The 11,021-nt window shown below is 38.6% G+C and overlaps 1 long non-coding RNA gene across 1 annotated transcript; it reads left to right on the forward strand.

The window, feature by feature from the left end:
- Window positions 1-1,471: 1,471 nt before the first annotated feature.
- Window positions 1,472-8,965, forward strand: LOC149236992 (uncharacterized). Its single transcript, XR_016268457.1, has 3 exons — window positions 1,472-1,589; window positions 8,211-8,372; window positions 8,744-8,965. It is a non-coding gene; the product is annotated as an uncharacterized LOC149236992 (long non-coding RNA).
- Window positions 8,966-11,021: the final 2,056 nt, after the last annotated feature.

The following is an 11,021-nucleotide window of genomic DNA, read 5'->3' on the forward strand; positions in this document are numbered from 1 at the left end:
TGAAAAATCTTACTCCAATCTGGGAACACGAGGATAAGTGATGTAACCATCCTCTGCTTCAATTATGCAAACCTTGTTTCACAGGCTGCGATCCAAACAAACTGTACTCCTGTTCTACGCAAATCTTCCATTAGTGCTGTCATCTTCCACCTCATTGTTTGCTTAATTGTCTAATCCCCTTAATTTCCTAATCCCCAGTGCCCCTGATGCTGGATCAACAATGTGCAAATTCTCCATTAGAAACACCACAACACTATCTCTAAAATCACCCAAACGATATGAGAACCAATTGAGCCACTCTACTACATCAGAATCATGTTGTCTCCTCTTATACCCAAGCTTTGCTACCCTCTCCAATTCGAATGTCCTTCCAGTGCCTTCAATGTCGTTGTGCTTCCCAGGCAAGTGCCAGATATTGAAATCTTCAACCATGATTTCCTTCCTACAGCTGATACTAGGATCCATTAATGTTATCGAGCTCAAACATGTTTCCTGTACATGAAGTGCGGAGCTACTAATTCCTTGCCTTCACTCAAATTTATTATCCTTCGGAGCCAACATACATCTATCCACTAATAGATCGTGGGATATGTGGGTATTCTAGAAGATAACACAAAACTCAATCCTTGCAATTGAAACAAGTCACCAGAACAATAGGGTATTAAAGGAATGTAATGATGTGCCTATTGTTGCACTGACAAAGGGACATGGGACGTCCCTTCCCGTTATTCGAATTATGACATCACTAACTAACTTTGTCTTCATACTTGTCATGGTAGTGGATGATGAGTAGGATTCCCCTCATTCAAAACCAATTCTCCTTGATCCAATGTGGCACCTATATTTGCCAACGAATTTGCCACTAGGTTAAGGTTACTTTTAATGTGAAAAAATTCCACACTATCAAAATTAGCAATTTGAAGACTAATCCTATGTAGAATGGGGATTTGGAGTTGCTCTAAATTCTCCTTAATCTTGACTACCTGATGGATTACTATCATAGAGTCATCAAAGATAGAAAGATGACGAATTTCCTTTGAAATTGCCAAATCTAATCCTTTCCATAATGCTAAATATTCAGTTGAGTTGTTGGTTGATGTGCCTAGGCCCCAAGCATATTGGATCACTCTTTCTTCATTGAGGCTAAAAATAATCCCCGCTCCATTAAGAAACTTTTTAACTTCCTTCAACTTAGACTTTTACCAAGTATATCATATTTTTTGTTATTAATGTTTAACTTAACACTAATTAATTTATCTTATGTTAAATTATTTTATTTAAAATAACTTAAATTATTATATTTCAAAAGTAAATATAGAATATATTAGAGGCGCATTTACGAAGATTTTATATCCATTTTAAGGTTTGATTAGATTTATTTTAGAATTAAATTATAATTAAAAAAAATTATACATTAGATTTGCAAATAATTGGTTCAAGTATGACTTTGTTAGAGGGCAACGGAGCTCCATGCTGTGCCATTTTTTTGAAGTCTCGATTAGATGCCTCAATAGCTCACGGGTTACTCTGAACCAATTCCGCAGGTGAGAACACGGGAGTGACTTCAAGCGCTTCATTCAATACAAATGGTAAACCATGCTCCACCTTAATCCCATCTGCATGCGCTTTGAAATTATTGCTCTTCAACCAAATTTTTACAATGCATTTCTTTAGTGGCCCATTAAATCTCTTTTTCTCTGACTAGTTATTTGCGTACCATTGATAGACTGCAAGACAGCCCGGTTCTCATGTTTTTCATCCACTAATCATTTTTGAAAACAATCAATCTGAGCGGGCATCTGCAAAATCAACCAGGTTCCCTTTTGCACAAAATTTCTACAACCACAAAACACATTCCTGCTTCTCAGTCATCGACTATACATTCACATCCAGATTCAGAATTTGAATTCAAAATATTGAAGGTAAAATACAATATCAATTTTGATTTGAAGTATTTTGGGATTGATTTAGCATTACCCATTTTGATTCATAGCAGCTTGACAAAGGCAATTGACTGTAACATTGGGCTGCCTCGTTGGTATAGGAGAGACTTGTACTATCCAAAACATCAAAAATTTTAACAGATCTGGTACACTCTAAGTGTTCTAATAAAATTTATTCATAGCAGCTTGACAAAGGCAATTGACTGTAACATTGGGCTGCCTCGTTGGTATAGGAGAAACTTGTAATATCCCAAACATCAAAATTTTTAACAGATCTGGTACACTCTAAGTGTTCTAATAAAATTCTTGCAGTAAAAACACTGAACACAAAACAGATCTGAGAATGCAGCCTCTTATTTATGTAAATAACTGAAAACAAAATTACATGCCCACATAAGACCTGCTAAAGCCCGTGTTTGTGGCAAGTATGGCTTCCCATCAACAGGGAAATTAAAGATACTGAAGCACAATCATGGATCCACAAGAGAAATCTCACCCACGGGGTTTTCATCCCTAGGATCAAACTGGAACTGGCCACACCAAGTTCTCAACAAAACACAATTAGATAGATTTAGAATGATCACACTGTTAGGCTCCTATCCCCTTTTATAGGCTTGATGGACTCTCTAGAGACTTTATTTTATTGTTTTCCCTCGAAAAACAAAGGCAAATACCATGGGCCAATGCCATGGGTGAATACCATGGAAAGATTTTGTCCACTTTGACCATATCCAAAAAAAGGAATATTACAAATCCTCCCGCCCAAAGATTGTTTGCCCTCAAGCAATCCACTTCTATCCATAACAAAAACATTTGTATATTGATACTAGGATCCCATACAACCTAGTGTGTTATTCCATGCCTCCATGCTAAATGATCCTGAATGGATCCTTCGATACCTAGATCCCAAACAATCCTCCGGTCAATCCTGCCCTTAATAGATTCCCCTAGATCCCAATGCCACCTAAGTCTTGGGACCTATGGGTTATGATACCATCTCAGCCCTCCATCATTGCTCGTGCTTAAGAGCCCAAGCTGCAATATGCCCTTGGATAAGAGTATCCCATCAATAGAGTTCCAACGGATAAGAGAGTCCCATCAATAGCGTTCCAACTCATAATCTCTCACCAATCCATATCGTGGGAAGGATATAATGCATGAATGCCTACGCATGGAATAAGTCTACCATGTTGATGTTTCCTGATGCTCAACTCATGCTGCTCCACCCGATCACCCAACATGATCCATTTGTAGAACTCTACCTTGTTATCCCCAATGTATAAAGGCGGGTTGGTAGTGCTACAAGCCTTATCTATGTACTCCTGTAGAGGGTTGTTCTGGAACTCCCAACTGTACTCCTCTTGTTGCCTTGTGAGGGACTTGAGTTGTTCCTCAACACTAGACAACTTGGCCGTTGATTCGGCACATACCCCTATGAGCTCCTCAATTTTTCTATTTTCCTGTAAGACAGTGTCTTGGACTGTCCAGACTCTCTGCTTCAACATCATAAGATTTGTCTTGAAATGCATGATCTTTTCCAGAAAGTCCTCTACTAGCAATTTGGGTGCCCTGCTGAATTCCTTTGTATTTGTCTACACAGGATGCTCAACTATCATAGCTCCAACTTGAACCTTTGATCGACTTTCTTGAAATGGATTATCATGCATACTATATTTGTCATGCTGCCTCTTATGATCATGCTCATCATGCCGGTTTACCATTACTAGCTCCTCACTTAAGTCTCCTTAAATGTCTTCTTCCTGGCCTTCTCTACCTGTGGGGAAAATTTGTAGTCCATCCTCTCTGGTTTTCCAACATGGAGGTACTAGTGGACTCTTATTTACACTTGATTGCTCATACTCTTCATGGATGTCCTCCTGGAGATCTACGGACTTAGTTCTACAAGAGTCTACCACATCGTTAGGAAGAATTACCTCCTTCCTTTCCCCATGTATTTTGTCAAGCTTGTTGATTATCATCGGCTTGTCCTGCAAGTCTCTCTGAATAACATTGTGTTGTTGCTCGCCATCTGTACTTGACTACTTGGATCCTTCAGATGAATCCTCATGATCTGAATCTCCTTTTGTTTTGTCCTTGTTGCCTCCTTCCTTTCACCTGGACATGAATGGTTAAGTGCCCAAGGTCCCTTACAGATAAAGCATAGTCCTTGCCTTCTTAGTTCATTCTTGCTACAGGTTTTATTTTCTTTGTTCTTGCTTCTTCCATCAATCCTCTTCAGCTCCTTCCTAGTCAGCACTCTTCTGAGCAATTTTATGTTTTGCATGACCAACTTTTCGACTAGATCATAGGCAGATGATGATACAATTAGTTCCTTTCTCCAAATGATCAACAAATTGGATCTTAGTATCTTGCAGATGTTGGCATCTCCTTCTAAAAACAATGACATAATCTTTTGCATGCTTGTTTTGACACGATCTGGATGAGCTGATGTAATGCTGGTGTAAAAGTTCTGGAACACTTGAAAGATTAAGTCCTCACATCCCAAATTTAACATGAATGTGCCAAAGCTAAACTCTGCCATGAGTTCCAAGATTTTGCACCACTTCTGAAAATCAGGAAGCATGATGTTGTTAAACCCCTAAAGGGCTTCTACTATCAACTGCAATATATCTCTCATGATATCATTATTGTAAGGCAATAATGGCGATGTTAACACTATGATCCTGCTGAGACAAGAAGCAACTGTGAGCCTGACCTCTCCACAAGGATGCTCCCAGAGTTTGGATTGTACTAATGCAAGCATGGATGGCTTGAGAGCCCAACTGAGTTTCTTCCATTTTGGTTGTCCCACCTTGGATAAACACGTGTCTAATTCCTCCAACTTAAGAAGGGCATCTCTTGACTTCATATACTGCAACTCGAATCCAAGTGCAAAGAGACACTTGCTTCTGATATCTTCCTTCTGGATATCCTCTGACTGTTGAAGGATAGCATGGATCTTCTGAGAGAAAGGCTTGTTGTTTTGCTCTTGCTTCTGATTTGTAAGTTGTTGCCATTTGTGATCCACCGAAGTATTGCAACATAGAGGACTAGTGGTACTACTATGTTGATTCCTGAGGCGTTTCCAAAAGTAAAGCGATGACATTATGGCTTGGCATCAATGGATTTCAACAGTTGGTCTTCTTCCTCTCTCTCCTTGGATTTCTTCAATAAAACTGATTTACCTCCTTTAAGCAGAGATAAACCTTTGTAGAAACAAATTGTTCTCCTGCAATAATGACCTTGATCTGGATCTCCTATGCGGTGATACCAATCAAATATGATAGGAGCAGATCAATTGGAACTTGGGTCCAGCTAGCTCAAGCTACTGGAGATAACATAACATAACATCCTTTTGAGAAATTGATTTATACTGAGCTTGAAAGAAAACAAATGATAAATCTTTAGCCTCTATAAGAAAATTGAACACCTGCAAATAATAACGAAGAAAATAATAACCCAATGCAACAATAGCTGGTGTAGAAGAAATTCTCAGCGCTGTTATTTTTCCTCCCAATTTGATGGCTATAGGTTTACTCATAGAACATAGAGTTCTAACACTAGATCTTGGTCTTGTTATTTTTCCTCCCAATTTGATGGCTATAGGTTTACTCATAGAACATAGAGTTCTAACACTAGATCTCGGTCTTGGCTGTGAGTAATGCTCCAGATTTGCTCGATACTAGAAACTGTCTAACATGTTTGGTTTTAACTAACCAAGTACTATATATGAACACATGAACACCATTGAAGATGCCCATATCCATATCCAACATGATATTGAACCTAGCCAAGAATCAAAACCAGCCCCAGGTATTAAATGAGGGAATTTATAATAGTTTCATCATCCCTTTAGTCAACACTCCCTTAACCAAATTAGCTATCAACCAACAATAAGGAATTCTGTTCAACCAAAAATGTCACTGGGCAACACTTGTTGTTTCAAGGTTAACACATTACGTCATAAAAGATTTGGACAAAAGTAGTTCTATTCTCTTACTATATGGAGATGCAACAAACAAAAAATTGTATTATTATTCACCAAGCGATGACGATCTACCCAAAAAAATTTGGCACTCATGCATTCATGCCATCCTTGGGGCTGAGACTGGTGTCGGGGCTCACGCTGACACTGTTGCTCGTTGGTGGATTTGCTGGTGCGGAAGTTGCAGGGCGGTGGTGGCATTTAGTGCAACACCAGTTTCGGTTCATTAAAACGCAACACGAACCTATCTTCAATTTCTGTTGCTTGTGAGAATGCTCAGAAGAGGTCGATGCTCAAGGTCACTTCTGTGTCCGTTTAACTGATAATCAACAACCCTTGGAAAAACAGGATCACCAACAAACCAAAATTTTACCAAGCATTTCGTCCCTCCTTTGCAAATTAATGGTAGCCTTCTGTAACATGATGCGCTCCTCGGTGACGGTTCATGGCTTTGCAGGCTTTTTGGCCTTGAACACACTTTGCACCCTTATGAATTCAACGTCACAAACTGAAGTGAATGTGATTGACGTGTCTTAACATGTGATGGCTCCCCAGAGAAATATTTCCATCGATCCCAACACGGTCAATCTGATCTCTGCACAACAAGTTGCTTGCTACAAATGACAAACTCGTATCATGGGAATGTGATCTGTGATTGGGCAATGATTATGTGGAAATGTCGTTCCCTGTGCGAGGGTGAGACTCGCCTGCGACTATCTTGAATCTTTAGGCTTTACGTGGCACCAAACCCTCCCCTCGATGACGCAACGACTAGATTTGGCGTTGCTTGCAGTCTGTGGCCCCTCTTGTGGCTTGGCCTCCTCAAGAAAATCTGCATGGTTTGAAGAGGGCCTTCGATCTTCTGCCTTCTCTGCGAACGAAGTGAGGCTTCACAACCTACCAAAATCAATGATCTTCATCTCACTTGTTGATGTGCTGTCGGCCCACTGCGCACGAGAGTTTTTACCACGCCCCCCACACGGCCCCCCTGATCCTCAGCACAATGGTTGGTGGTCCACCTCGCCCGATGCGCCCCACAACCTTTAATATACGCGGCTTGATAACTATGGTGATTCCCTTCAATAACATGAATCTTTCAAATCTGGGCAGTTTTGACAGCAATTAATCCGAAGACTGATTATGATATTTCAGAATTCGATCCCCAATTGGAAATCGACTTTTATATTAGAAACCCTAAAAATGATACCGCAGCTTCAAGGGTTTCGGTTTCTTTAAAGTTCACCTCCACACATAATTAAAAATTCGACCTGCACAACATTTCATGCTCATTTGGCAAAACCCCAGCAAATATATTTTCTTTGGCATCTGGTGGAATGATCTGAAAGACAACTGCAAATCAAACTCAATGATGGACAAGTAATTTCTCTGCAATGGTCAACTAGGGTGGTTATGGAGAACCATCGAAATTGACGAGATTCTAGCTAGGGTGATTATGGAATCACCGAAAACTAGTTCCTCCTGAAGCCCTCAACCTTGTCTCAAAATTAATCTACAATAAACCCTCAGGCTGACAGGAAAACCAACTCTGATACCACTGTAATATCCCAAACATCAAAATTTTTAACAGATCTGGTACACTCTAAGTGTTCTAATAAAATTCTTGCAGTAAAAATACCGAATACAAAATAGATCTGAGAATGCAGCCTCTTATTTATGTAAATAACTGAAAATAAAATTACATGCCCACATAAGACCTGCTAAAGCCCGTGTCTGTGGCATGTATGGCTGCCCATCAACAGGGAAATTAAAGATACTTAAGCACAATCGTGGATCCTGGATGGATCCACCAGAGAAATCACACCCATGGGGTTTTCGTCCCTGGGATCAAATTGGAACTGGCCATGCCAAGTTCTCAACAAAACACAATTAGATAGATAAACTCAAAATGATCACAATGTTAGGCTCCTATCCCCTTTTATAGGCTTGATGGACTCTCTAGAGACTTTATTTTATTGTTTTCCCTCAAAAAACGAAGACAAATACCATGGGCCAATTCCATGGGTGAATACCACGATAAATACCATGGGCAGATTCTGTCCACTTTGACCATATCCAAAAAAGGGAATATTACAGAATTTCGTTATTCTCGTTATCTGAATGTCTAGAACCGTGTTGTCAAGGTGGGTTATGTATATATAAATAGATAGATGTCTAGAACCGTGTTGTCAAGGTGGGTTATGTATATATAAATAGATAGATTCCAGTTGCTTTGTATTTCTATACTCTTAACAAAAGTAATTATTAGTTGTTTTGCATTTCAGCACCCACCGAGCAAGGAAGAAGTAGCAGATCCCAGCAAGTGTGAAAGAAAAATTGTGGAGTATGATATTGTGGGTGCAAAAACTCGTTCCTTCCATTTTTGTACTGTTTTTCCTTATGACACCCTCACAAAATCTGTTACCATCATCAAACAATATGCTCAGGTAAAATCATACTTATTGACATTTTCAACATTTTTGTGAGTTTAAGCCCATACAAAACCTTACAAATTGCTGCTCAAGTAGGTGGGGTTAGTCTGACATGAAAGCAAGTAGTGATCAGAGTAATAAGGTTTTATCAAACCAGCTAAGAAGGAGATATTTCTGGTATTGGTGAATTGTAAAGATAGACACTGATGGAGGAAGTGTCAGTTTTTACCAGTAGTGCATAGGGTCAAGATCTTCAAGATGAGATTTGAAGCTTTGTTTACATTTCACTGTTTGGGCTGGAGCTTTGGGACCTTGATTTGTAGATTGGATCACAGTTTATTGAGTTTTTCTTGCAATATCATTAGCCATTGTTGTGTTGGCTTCAGGGGGTCAATTGTTACATGTATGGAGTTCCTTGTGGCATGCTGTCAGAAAAACATCAGTCTTTAGAAGACTGTGAGAATGGAGCTTTCTGAAGAGGTAAGTTGTTCAGTATTAATATTTTTATTTATTTTACAATTTTGTAACAATGTGAAAAAAGTGAACTTTAAGGTGCTAAGTAGACCCAGAAGTGTGGTAGCAAATTAACTGCACCACCAAGCTCTACATCCTACTGTTTATTATGTATACAAGTCAGTGTTTATTCATAAATAGAATTCATTGGATAGGTGGATTTCTCCAGAGTCCAGCGCTATTCTTTTTTTCTATGGTGACTCTTGGCCTATGAAATTTATGTATCCCTCTTTACCGTAATCACACAGAGTAAACCACAGTTTCAATTCATCTTTCATCAGAATTCTCAATAAGCCGGTGAAATTTATGTTATCTCCCATTTGGAGTCTGGACTAACCTTGGCTGCATGGCAAGGTGTTCTAAACCCAATTTTAATAATGCAAATGTCAAATGAGTCAGTTCTCACTATCTCTAAACTTTATCTTAGCAGAACTACATCGTTTAGCTGAGGTCAAGCAGGACTGTGAAGGCTTTTTTGTATTTCAACTTTCAGTCATCGTTGGTTTAGGCAGCTACGGCATTGTGCTTTTTTTGGTCAGACATAGTAATTCACTGTTGGCGGAGGTTGGCTGGAATCCATAACAGAATCATCAATGGAATGCACATGTTATTTGTAGGCACAACTGCAAGGGGGAAATCTAATGAAGTTTATACCTGATGATATCATCCCGGTCTTTTGGAGGTAATGTTTATAGAATCCATGATCTGGAAATATAAAATGTTTGTTCTACAAATAGATCCTAAGGTTGGGACTCATCGCCTCTTACTTTTTGATTTATTGCATCATATTCCATTATTGTTCAATCGTAGATCAGCTCTCTAAAGCTGCCTCTTAGATTCAATTCCCACTTCTAATGGTTGCTCTTGATCTTGGCTTACATACCATACCAATGTCACTGCGAGCTGATTTAAATTGCTCAATCCATATTACAGAGAGATGCTAAGCCTCACCCGATGGATCCAGAAGAGGTTATTGAAATATTGACAGTGGATGTACCATCCTCGAAATCGAAAGAGATTATGTATGGTGGTTACATGATGCTTCCTTCAGTCGTCACTTGTAGTATGGTTTTGAAGTACCTTCAGGATAGTCTCATAATATTTCTTTTTACATAAAAATATTATTGGCAAAACTATGGGTTGTCAAAATCCAGAGTCCAAAAACAACTCATCGTAACCATTATTTAACTTCAATCGTAACCATTTGACTTCAATTTGATTTAATTATTAATGTTTTTTTTTTTTTTTTTTTTTTTTTTTTAAATGTAAAATCAAAATATTTATATAACATCCACGGGGTTTTGGATAGACAGTGATTGGGTGTTCTATTAAAGCACCTTTGACATGAAGTTACTAGTTCAATTCCCTACCCAGTTGACATGAAGTTACTAGTTCAATTCCCTACCCAGTTGAGAGTGATATATTGGACATGTTCCTGCCAAGCTTAAAAAAAATATTTATATAAGAAGATAGGACAAGATATTACATCTCTTCCCTACTAAATTAAAAAGCACCTCTAAATACAATAATTTTTTCAAAAATATGTAGAACACCCAAATATAATATATTATCATTTGCTAAAACTAGTTTCAAGTGTAAAATATGCATCAAAATACCCACATTCTTGCAAAGCTGTGTAAAATCAAATCATATGCAACGCATCAAAATGCCCCCATTGTTGGGAAGCTCTGTAAAATCAAATCATATTAGCAAGTTTTAAGGGAAATATTCTCTCCCTCATAAGGTATCCTCAATCATTGGTTCTCTTGCCAAGCCTAGCATCCAACAGTGCAGTAACTGACAGGCCCGTTTTCCTGCTTGCGCCAACATGTCTTAAAACACCACATGAAATGAAATGAAGTGCAGACCTTATGATTAATTAAATACCTTCGGAGGTTAATGACTCTAGCTCTGTATGCAGCGTGCAGTGGGCACTATTGCCACCTGACCACGATTGTAACGATAAAAAGTGCTGTAATATCCAAACACTAGGATTTTTTTTTTTTCAACGAAAAAAGCGAGATTTGTATTAATATGTGCAATATATACATATAAAGTTGCTCTGTAGAGCATTTTCCATATTCTATATGCAGTAGTGAAGGCTGAAGATATATATTGATCATATCCAACATATTTTCAGATAGGCATATC

This window comes from Pinus tabuliformis, chromosome 8, assembly GCF_031772625.1.
Source record: "Pinus tabuliformis cultivar Carrire ecotype Pingquan chromosome 8, CPIR1, whole genome shotgun sequence".
NCBI classification, from domain to species: Eukaryota; Viridiplantae; Streptophyta; class Pinopsida; order Pinales; family Pinaceae; genus Pinus; species Pinus tabuliformis.